This window comes from Cryptomeria japonica, chromosome 6, assembly GCF_030272615.1.
Source record: "Cryptomeria japonica chromosome 6, Sugi_1.0, whole genome shotgun sequence".
Lineage (NCBI taxonomy): Eukaryota > Viridiplantae > Streptophyta > Pinopsida > Cupressales > Cupressaceae > Cryptomeria > Cryptomeria japonica.
Genome location: NC_081410.1, coordinates 292,783,663 through 292,796,030, shown reverse-complemented (window position 1 = coordinate 292,796,030; position 12,368 = coordinate 292,783,663).

Below are 12,368 nucleotides of genomic sequence, written 5' to 3'. Positions count from 1 at the left end.
TTTGTCAATACCAAAGGCCCGCCGTGTATGGACCACCTATAAGTCATCTAAATTTTGTCACGTTTTTGATTAATTTTGTTGATTTTGATCATGTTTTTCATTTTTTGTTTTCAAATTTTTTGTTTTAACGCATAGGTGGTCTAGGGTAGCACATACGATAAGGTCAGTAGCACGTATGGTAACCTAGCTAGGTCAGCGTCTTAGGTGCATTTGTAGTGCATCATAGGTTTAGGATAGTGCGTCTGGTCTTTTAGTGCATAGTGTTGGCAAGTGAGTGTGTGCTGGGTTTAGGATAGCACGTAGGGTGAACTAGCGCGTATGGTAAGCAAGTTAGCACGATGGCAACCCCGGTTAGCGCGTAGATTATTTTAGCACTTAGAGTAAATATTATAGTGCATAGGTGAGGAAAGATAGCACATACTTAGTAGTGTAGCGCATGGGATGGCTATTATGGTGCATGCAGTAAAAAATTGGGTAGAGAATACTTGGAAGAATGCATCATGGGGGGAATAGATGAGGTAGATGGCTTAGGAGTGGATAGGAGCCTGCTGAGTGTTTTGGGATGGGTTTGGAGCCAATGTTTTGCTTGTTGTGATGATGACTAAGTCTTGATATGATGATTATGAGGTTGCTGAAATTGCTTTTATTATGAAGTACCAAGCTAATCGATTGTTTGAATCAGGATCCTAATTTTCTATTGATGTGGATCTTTGATTTTTGCCATGTGATATGAATTTGATGTCCAATATGAGTTCCAATTCTTGATTTCTGATATGATTCTTGATGTGATGCTTGTGTTATGGATTTTGAATTGCTTGCGTTATGGGTTGTTGATATGATTTCTTGATATGAGTCAGATTGTCGATGTGGGTCTTTGATTTTTGATATGGGTCTTTGATTTTCAATATGGTTCTTTCATTCTTTATATGGGTCTTTGATTTTTGATACGGGTCTTTGATTTTTGATATGGGTCTTTGATTTTCGATATGGGTCTTTGATTTTTGATATGGTTCTTGGTTTGATGCTTCATTGTTTCAAGTTGATTTTGTTTTGATTGGATATATCGGATAGATGTGGGAACTGATGATGGACATTTGTTGTTTTGCAGGCTCAACTTGGTGTACTTTAGTCACGAGAGTGATTTCAGTGACCGTGGTCATTGATTTTGCCATTGTCATAGGCTGATAGGGATGTGATTGAGAGATGCGGTTTATCTTCTTTATTAGGCATGCCTCAGTATATCATTAATCGAGGTTTGTTGACAGCTTTGGCAGAGAGGTGGCATAGTGACATGAACACCTTCCATTTGGCTACTGATGAGATAACAGTCACACCTAAGGATTGTTATTGCATTCTGTGGGTTCCGATTGTGGGGGCCTTGTTGCCATATGAGCATACTAAGGAGGGTGGGATAGAGGCTCTCTGTCACATCTTCTAGGATGATCAGATTTGTGGATATGAGATCCCATGGAAGGAGTTTGTGGATCTGGATTATGCTCCTTTACCCTCTATTCTAGCAGGTTTCATTGGTGGATTTTTGTGTCCCAACCGTAGGTCAAAGGGACAAGCTATGGGATGGGGATTGATTTTGGAGGACATGGTTACACAAGGATGCAGGTTTGCATGGGGGTCCTGCATGTTAGTGCACCTTTACAAGGAGCTGCACCAAGTAGTGTATCTAGGATACATGAGTTTATCAACAGGGGTGACCTTATTATAGGTGTGGGCCTGGAAGCATATTCCTACAACAAGGCCACTTGCAGATAGGGATAGGTCGGTTGGTCAAGCATATGCATATGGGTATACAGGTATAGTTCTCTAGCGTAAGCTAGGCAAACTAGAGCACCGATGGAGAGTATTGGATGATATTGATAGGTCATCTCGAGATCATATATGGATTGTGAGGTGTGGGCTGATGATGGGCTAGAGATGCCCTATGAGTATATATCTAGATATTTGATCAGGTGGATGCCCTTTATCATTGAGCATTTTTTGCATAGCCATGCGCAGCGATAGTATGTGAGAAAATAGGGAATACTATATGGAGCATGTTTATATGCTTGCCGGAGATAGGATGTACCCAAGTGGGGGCCCACAGTGGATAGTGTAGCGATAGGCCAAATCTGGGATTACAGAGCTAGGGTTGTTGATGCGAGGTGATAGAAGAGTTCTTGGCCTACTTCATGGCACATGCAGTGGTACAGATATCGAATCTAGCAAAGATGTTACCTTCTTTTGATGATTAGGAGGATGAGCAGCCAGAGAGGCGAGGGGGAGTTAGATAGAGAGATGAGGAGGGAGAGGAGGTCGAAGAGGGAGGTGGGGATGATGGAGGAGGTGATGGAGGAGGGGGAGGAGGAGGTGGACTTGTGATAGAGGAGGTTTTGGGAGAGATAGAGGATGAGGGGGTGATGGAGAGAGAGATAGAGGATGAGATTGTTGGCATATGTACACTCCAATGAGACATTGTATGTGATTGAAGGTTTTGTCATTGATGGCAACCTTGCAATCCGATGGCACTGGCAAAGGTAGTACACCAGCATCAGCAGATCACACTCTATACCGGCACTCAGGACACCAACACCGGCACAAAGAAAGGAAGTATACTGGCACAGAGGCCGACAGGATTTTGTTATATTATATTTTGTTTATTATTGTAAAAAATTTGTAAGTTGACTTGGCAAATTGTAAAATGACTCTTATATATAAAAGAGATCATTGTAGACATTTGAAAAGTGATATGAAATCAATAAGGAAAAATATTAGGTAGACCTATTATGGGAAATATAGGCTAAAGGGTTTATGTAAGAAGCAGAGCAACAACCGATACTGGATAAGGCATTATAGATGCTACTGTAAAGTAGTACAAGATATTGGATTTGTATCATCCTCATTGTAAGTTAGTGAGACTTCCCACTAAGCAGTGAGCTCTAGGCAGTTGGCCTTCCTGCATGTGCAGGCCCCTATTGTAAGTAATATTCTCTTATTGGCCAGTGAGTGAATATTGTGGGTCACAAATCCCACCGAGGTTTTCCCACACTAGGTTTCCTTGTTAAAACCTTGTGTTATTGTGTTCTTTTCATGTGGATGTTCTTAATTCTATTTATTGCATTATTTCTTGCATACTGGTACACTGTTATAATATGTTCTGCATGTTTTAAGTCAAAAAAATTCTAATCACCGGTTAGATACTGATTCACCCCCCCCCTCAGTATCTATGGGATTCCTAACAATTGGTATCAGAGATTGGTCCTCTATTTTCAGAAGTCTAACAACTTGAGGAAGATCTTGGTGTAGGGTAAAACTGTGGTCTGATTCTTTGGATTAAATTAGGACTAATTTGATGCAAACACCCTTAGTTACACCTAAAAGTGTCAATCCAGGATTCGTAAACTGTTGAGAGGTATAGAGGCTATTTTCTCAAGGGATGAAGATAGTATGTTAAGTGATTATGAATGCATTTCTTATTTACACGCTTATTCCAAGAATAAATCTAAGGCTCATTCACTAACAAATTAAATCTCACACTTAAAATATTTAAACTTAAGTCATACACTTTCAATCAAGTCTCTTTACTTAAACACCTACCTTATAAACACCAACTTAGAACATTCAATTGTGTTTTTCTTAGCAATCTAGGAGTGAAAATAAGGTGGTTCTGCTTCCTATCATAGTAGTTGTAGGAAGTGGAATAGTATGTAAGAATACCAGAATTATGAGTCACAGCCTACTGATTTAAATGTGTATTTGTCTGAGTATCAAAATTCTAAATCACAGCTCATTCAATCAGATCAAGCATAAGTTCAGATGGATATAACTTGATTTCTGAACTAAGATATTTTCCTTATCCTACAATTTCCAATTAGACTTGTGAATTACAAATCAAACAAAAAGATGTCCTGCTATGTGGATTATTAAATATTCTACAAACTCATAATTCCTTCAAACAATACTACGTTGAATCTAAACTAAGCTGTTTACAGAATCACACAATTATTATTATAAACAATAAACACAAATCACATGAATAGAACATAAAATTACTCACTTCACACTTATAACAAAGTCACCTGATAATGCAAGCAAGGGGACCCTGCCTTCTTGGTAACCAAGTGCTGAAATTATCAATGCTTGTTGCTTCAAACCATGCATTCGCAATCAGAGAATAATAATTGGAATAGCAATGTTTTTCATATATTATCTAGTTATCCTTTTGAACAATCCCATACATATTTATATAAAATTTCTTACTAATATTGTCTCTAACTAATTACGGGATTGTAACCATGAAACTTGTTTTATACAAAACAAAATGATAGCCATCAACTAATCTAGGGCCGCAGGCCACTGAATCAAAACAATATAACAACTTCAACAAGTCTATACCATTTCAAGATTATACTGAAACTATCTGTCAAAAATAGATCACTTTCATGTCATTCTCTCATTCACACGATCCATGTGCCAAGCAATCCTTTCTTCCAAGTACCTGTCCACCTATAGATCCCCTGTTATGTCAATTAAACAATTGAGTCAGTAAATAACCACGATTTTCGCTCATAATTTTGGTTTTGACTTTTCATTCATATTTATTGAATTCCCTCTTTCCTTCCTTACCAAATGGTGATAGGAATGACATGGATACCATAGGAATGACAAATAGTGGCAAATTAAGGGTAAAAGAAATAACACATCCTAGCCTCATCATTCCCCCCAGCTGAGGATTTTGCAAGTCCTCATGCAAAAGAAAGAATATAAATACAAACCAGATGAAGGAAGTAGTTTTTGTAGATTGCTAGTAACCTCCTAAACCTAATGTTGTTTCAGTTCCTTTACAAGCTTTTCATGATCTTTGACCGTCAGACAAGGTTCTGAAGTAGAAACTGTCTATTTTGCCTCTGCCTTGAGTTTACTCAACTCTTCTGCCTGTAATTTAACAAAAGCTTGTGCATCCTGTAGCTATTTCTGAAGTGACTGATTCTTTGTTTTTAGCTGAGCAATAGAATCCCTCAATGCCCAAATCTCTTCTCTTTGTTTCATCAACAGTCCCTCTTTATCTATATGCTTGTCAACATAGGTCATGAGAGTAACATTAGTTGAATCCTGCAGATCTTGGTGATCAAAGTTCTCATGACTGGGATCTTTCTGTACACTCTGTATGATTTGGTGAAAATTTTCTTCATGTTCTTCAGTTAACCCTTCTTGTCCTCCGATATCACTTGAATTTCCTTGGTCCTTGCTTATGGACAAGGGTTTAACTAGTAAAGGATTATCATTATTTATTGAATTTTCTGTAAGTATTTCAGTACACCCTTCTATGGATGTATTAATTCCAGCATCTCTGGGAATTATTTCTTCCCCGATGGGTTCATTGATCACATTTTCTTCAAACAAATTTTCACTAAATATGTCTTCACCACCATCAGGAGGAATTTCTCCTTCTTGGGTATCTACCAAAGCAGGACTAAGGGGTTCAGACTGTTTAGATTATTTCTCCTTTTTTCGCTGTCGATTTCTATGTCTCAATTCTTGTTGCATCTTACCCTATTTCTTAATTACTTCTAACAAAACCTGCAAATCCTCGTGAGTGGAGGCTATATGAGCTAGATTCTGGAGCCGATTTTCAGGCTCCGATTGTAGAGCTTCATTCATGTCACCGTGAGGACTAGAGGGATCATCTTGATTCTCCAAGGTCAACTTCCTCTTGTGACCAGAGCCAGAGGATTTTTCAGAAGCCACCTTAGCCTTGGCAGCTGAGCTACGAGTTTGATAGGGGCTTGGTGTACTAATAGTCTCAGAGTATTTCTTAGCTTGTTTTTTAGAAGAATGCTTGGCACGTTTTTTAGAGACCCTTCATTTTGAAACACTAGAGGAAACACTAGGGTTTTGTTCTGGCTCTACTTGTTCTTCCTCATTCTCAAAAGTATGTTCTTCCTCAACAGGACTATATTCCTCCTTACTCACGAGACTACTTTCTTCTTCATTCATAGAGCTATCACCCCTCTGTTCTTCAACAGAATTTTCCCTATCAGAAGGTTCTTGGTCTGAATCATAACTAACAAAAGAGTCCCAATTACCAGGGGGAGAGAGTTTTTGCAATTCCCTAATAACTAGTAACCTGATGAGCCCATGATATGCTAGGGCATGACCACAACCTTCTTGAACATTTTGACTCATACGTTGCAGAGATGAGTAAAGAAAATAGGGAACATTAACAAGCATTCCTCTCCACAAATGTAACAGTAAGCAGAAATGGTGGGCATACACATAAACATACCTGCCTTCACATGTGATATACTGGATGATGAATCTGGCCACATGTTTCCAATGAGCTAGAAGAGAAAGCAATTTAGTGCCCTGGCCTGAGACAATGACAACAGATTCCCCTCTATCTAAAAACCTTTTCCGAAGCGGTTTAAGAGCCACTACTTTCTTTGAGATTTCAGGAAAATAATTTTCACCATTGATGGGTAACCCTGAAACTTTGGCTATAGAATCCATTGTGACAAAAATAGTTAACCCGCAGACAACAGCTCGGCCTTTGGAAAAAATTTCTGCGAATTCTCGAGTAATGTGTTCATCATAACCCCGTAGCCGTTTAAAATACACATCCCATCTAGCTTGCTTAAAGACCTTATTCGCCTCTACATTTTTTGGGTCCCTTAATTCATCCATTGTCGAAGGCTCATATCGAGGATGACATTCTCCTACCATGATTGTAACACAGAGTCCTATGGAAACTCCCTTCGCCCAAACTGCTAACTGTGTAGGAAAATGGTGACGGGGCTATAACAAAGTTTTTTCAAAACTTTACCAAAACCACTGTGTGAGAAATAGTGATGGAAAGTTACAATCATGAGGGTAAGATAAGATGGACAAGGCAATGATGACAAGGAAAGGCTTTTAAGGGATGACAGAAAGATTATGATAGCCGAGACACATAGACAACACAGTGTCCCCCCAGCTAAGCAGCAGACCTGTCCACGGGGCATGTCACCATAGGGTAGAGGAAAATAAAATAGGAAATTAAATAAATAAATGAAAGAAAAAAAAAAAAAACCATTATCAAATACTGAGGCCATTGATGACAAGAGATGGAAAGGAGTTCCAAGTACTAAGGATGTGACTGGAAGCTGAAGTGGAGCTAGCAGATCGGACGTCACATGAGAGCAAGTAGCCACAAATCATAAAGAAAGATTACATCCACAGGCAAAATAAAGAGAGACACGACCCAACACATGGAGGATAGGAAACGTGCCCAAGGAAGACACTAGGCTAGCGTGGCACGGACGTGGATGGGGCAAGAAGGACTTCCTGCCAGAAAAATGAGAGGAAGAAGAGAGGACGTTCCTGGCTGAAAAATGACAGGACGGCGTAGGAGTCCAAGTCTGAGCGGATAGGGTTGTTGTGTTTGCCATGTGGTGATGTGATTTTTATTGTTTGATTTAGTTGGATTATTTTTTTATTATTATTATTTATTTATTTATTTTTAATATTTTTTAATTTTTTTTTCTCTTTTTTATTTTTTTATTTTTTTCCTTTTTTCTTTTTTTGTTTTTTGTTTTATATTTTTCTTTTGTTCTTCGACAATAAACCGCCAGAGACCCGATTTTCAGTCTATCGCCACCTAGGGGCATCGAAAAACTAATTTTTGACCCTAAGATTATTTAGCAGTGGACAGCCACTGGGAAACCGGTTTTCAGCTGGCAACCGGCCAATAATGCCCATAGGTTTTCACTATCGGATCTTTTATTACTCTTTTCATTTTTTTATTTTTTTTATATTCAATTTTGAAGGAGGCCAAAGGGAACCATGGTGAGTTTCTTAGCCACATCAAGAAAGAAGACTTCCTTTGAAAGAGGTTTCCGATACAGCTTCAAGCGGTGACCATTAACAAGGAGCTTGCATCATTCAGAATCCATAGTGCAGAGTTGAATAGCACCGTTATCATATACATGCTCAACTTCGTAAGGTCCTAGCCATCTTGTATAAAACTTGCCTTTGAAATCCTAAAATCAAGAGTCATACAAGAGCACCCAATCCCCAAGTTGAAAGGATCGTTGGTGAGTATGTCGATCATGCCACAGAGCTCGCTGCTTCTGGATGACCTCTATGTGAAAGAGCGCATCCTGATGAAGCTCATCTAAAGAGTGTAGTTGGGCAATGCAGTCCTTCTAGGCATCAGAGAGACTTAGGCCGAGTTGTGATGCATTTCATAGAGTCTTAATTTCAAACTCGATCAGAAGAACTGCCTTCTTACCATAAACAAGTTCGTAAGGGGTCAGACCAGTAGTGGTCTTCCACGTTGTGCGGTAGGCCCATACAGCTTCAGGAAGCCACATAGCCCAATCACTCTTATGAAGAGTAACCGTCTTGGTAAGAATGTTCTCTAGCTCTTTGTTGGTGACTTCAACTTGTCCATTAGCTTGGGGATGGTAAGGAGTGGACTTCTGGTGATGGATCTCATATTCTTTGACTAGAGCAGCAATAAGTTCTGAAGTAAACTATGGTCCTTGGTCTGTGGTTATCTCTCGAGGAACACCAAACCTAGTGAAGATCTCCAAGTATAGGAAATCAACCACCTTGGTATCTCGTGCATGCTGCAGGGCGACAACTTCAAGCCACTTGGTGACATAATTGGTGCAAACAAGAATGTATTCCTTGTTCCTTGAAGGTGGATTGATAGGACCCACAAAATCAAGGATCCACTTCTCGAAGGGTTCTATGGATAGCTAAGGGTGTAGCGGCATCTTATCGGAGCATGTAGGATGACCCATCTGCTGGCATTGATCACAATGATGAACATATCACTTACAATCTTATGGATCGTAGGCCAATAATATCTAGTAGTGAGAATCTTCTAAGCAGTCCTTTGAGCAGCAATGTGTCCTCCACATGGTTTAGTATGGAAAGCTCAAAGTAAATCAAAGACATCCTCCTTAGGTACACAATGTCACGTGATGTTGTATATGCTAGTATGGAATAGTAAACCATTAATCTAGGTATACTATCTACTGAGACCCACCAACTTCGACGTTCATGAGGAGAAAAGTGAGGGAACTTGCATGTGACCAAGTAGTTGGCAATATCAGCAAACCAGGGGCTCTATGCGGAGATCGCAAAGAGGTGTTCATCTAGAAAGGTGTCATCAACTAGAGTGGGCTCATTGTCTGGTAGCTGCAACCTAGATAGAAAATCTGCAAACACATTTTCTTGACCAAGCTTATCAAGTATAGTGACATCAAATTCTTGTAATAAAAGCAACCACCTAATGACTCTGCCAGTGACTACTAGTTTATTCATTAGAAAGTGAATTGCCAAATGATCTGTATGAACAAACACTATATATCCGGTAATATAATGATGAAATTTATTAATAGCATAAACAACAGCTAAAAACTCCTTTTTAGTTACTGTATAGTTTACTTCCGCGCCTGTGAAGTTCTTGCTGATGTAGTAAATAGAATAAAAGAGATTGTCTTCTTTTTGTCCAAGCACTGCACCCATAGAAGAGTCAGAGGCATCGGTATGGATGTGAAATGGAAACTCCCAATTCAGACCTCTAAGGACTGGGGTGGTCACAAGCTTGGTTTTAATAGTCTCGAAAGCCTCCTGACACTCAGGTGTCCAAGAAAAGACAACATCTTGAGCTAAAAGAGCAAACAAAGGAGAGGAAATCTTGCTAAAATTTGAATAAATCATCGGTAATACCCAGCGAGGCCAAGAAATCTCCTAACATCTTTTGGACTAGATGGTTTAGGTAGGTCTTGAATTGTCTGGATCTTTTTAGGATCAACTTGAATACCTTTAGAAGAAATGAAATGTCCTAACACAATGCCCTCAGTCATAAGAATGTGACACTTTTCATGACTTAAAGATAGATTAGTATCTATACATCTTTTAAGCACTTTCTCTAAGTTTTCTTTTGCCTCTTCATAAGTATTGCCATGAACTATAAAGTCATCCATATAAACTTCTACACAATCATTCACAAGGTCAGCAAAAATACTTAGCACAGACCGCTGAAAGGTAGCTGGGGCATTACATAATCCAAATGGTAATACATTGTAGGCAAATGTGCCCCAGGGACAAGTGAAGGTGGTCTTATCCTGGTCTTCAGGTGGTATGCAGATCTGATTATATCCACTAAATCCATCCAAGAATGAGAAGAATTGTTTCCCTGCAAGAGTGTCCAAAACTTGATCAATAAATGGTAATGGAAAATGGTCCTTTTTAGTTGCCTTATTTAAAGCTCTGTAATTGACACAAATACACCACTTACCATTTTTCTTTGGTACCACTACTAGAGGAGATACCCACCTACTATCCAAAATAGGATAGATGAAACCAACATTTAACAATTTCTATAGCTCCTCCTTGACTATGTCTCCCAAAATAGGGTTAAGTCTTCATTGTGGCTGTCTGATAGGATGACTCCCTTCTTCAATGTAAATGTGATGTGTGCAAGTGTCAGGATGGATACCACACATATCTTGGTACTCCCAAGCAAATGCGGCTTTATTGCCCCTAAGCATGGTAATAAGGTCCTTAATCTATTCTGGACTTAACTGTGGATTAATATTAAGGGTACAACCTAGTAAAATCTCCATAGGTTGTGACTGTATAGGGGGATCCAGAGCTAACACTTGTGATGAACCATGACTTTCTGAAGATAGTAATGGACTGTACAAACACTAGTGAGGTAACAATTGATGTAATATGAAAAAGTATTGAATGGACTGAGAACCACCTACTAGAGGAAAACTTCCAAAGGGACAACTAGTAGTTATATGCGAGGTAAAAACCAAGTTGCCTAAAATGTCATTCGACCCATACCTATTCTGAAGAAAATTAACAAGAAGGTTATCCTCTATGGGTTCTTCAAAATCATATGCTTGTTCAATAGTTAGGACCGGTAAGGAATCTTCCAAGTCACTATCAACCCAAATAGGATCTTCTGTTTCTAATAGGGGTTGAGTAGGTGGATATAGTGTTATTTGCTTAGTTTGTTCTCCATTAGAGATAACCATATTACCTGACCAACAGTTGATAAAAGCATTAGCAGTAGCTAGCCAAGGCTGCCTAAGATTAAGGGATATCCCCCCAGCTTAACTTTCGACTGCAAGATCATAAAGTCAGGTGGAAAATCCCATGAATCAATAGAAAGGACCACATCTTCAATAACCTCTTTAGGCTTGACCAGTGAATGATTAGCCATCTGGAGAACTGTAGGTGTGGGCCTAAGTCCTTCAAGAGATAATTTTGTTTTGGTCTCATTAGTCATCACATTAATTGCAGCACCCAAATCCACAAGTGTATTAAGTATAGTAATCTTACCAATGCTTACCTAGATGACTGGGCTTCCAGGATCTGCATATTTGGGAATTGTCAAATTGCCAAGCATAAGATCCGCCAATTGCCCAATAACTTGAACAGCTTTTGGATCTTCTTTCTTCTTTTGCCTTCATGTACATAACTCTCAAACTATTTTATTATACACCAAAATATCCTTGATAGCCCATAACAAAGGAATCTTAATGTTAACATTGCGGAGTTCATTAATGAGATCGAATTCAGTTTGTGTAGGTTTCCTTTGTACAGGTTTAGAAAGCAACTAGTCAGGAAATGGAGGTTCTTTTTTGGACTCCACTTCAAGTTCTTCATTTATTTCTATGATTGTGGGACCTTGGAGGGCTTTTCCTGACCTCAATTGTACTCCTTCCAGTTCTATTGTATTAATCGAATAAGTGGGATAACCTGCCACCTCATTATTATACACGGGTTGGGATGGCTTATTATTAGGATTGGGATTTGGTTGAGTGCGAATTGAAGTTGGCTTTGGTGGTTGTGGTGGGTTAGGTAGCGGATTAGAGGAGGATGATGGAATAGGTGGAAGGAATTTTCGTGGTTGTTGATAAGGATTTATTAAAGGTGGAGGTGGAAATTGAGTTTGAGGTGGATAGGGTTGGGGGTATGGTTGTGGATATGATGTAGGTGGTGGTGCATGCGGCCTCCATGCCTATTGCCATGATTGAGTTCTGAATTGGTAATTTTGGGACCACTAAGGATAGGATGAAGGTTGTTACCAGCCCCCATACCATGAATTTGAATTGGAGAAAGTTTGACTTGGACTAGGAAAATACTCATTAGGGAAACCTGGCTGCATTGGTCTTGGCAAAAAAGGACGTCGTGGGGCCATAAAATATATAGGTTCCTCATCATATTCCATACTAGCTAGTCCTTCTGGAAAAGGTCTTAAGGTAGAATGCTTACTTGCCTCCTCTAGGGATGAAATATTCATTCTATTATATGGACAATCCTCAGGATCATGCTTTTTACGGCATGTAGGACAATATACTGCTAAAGCT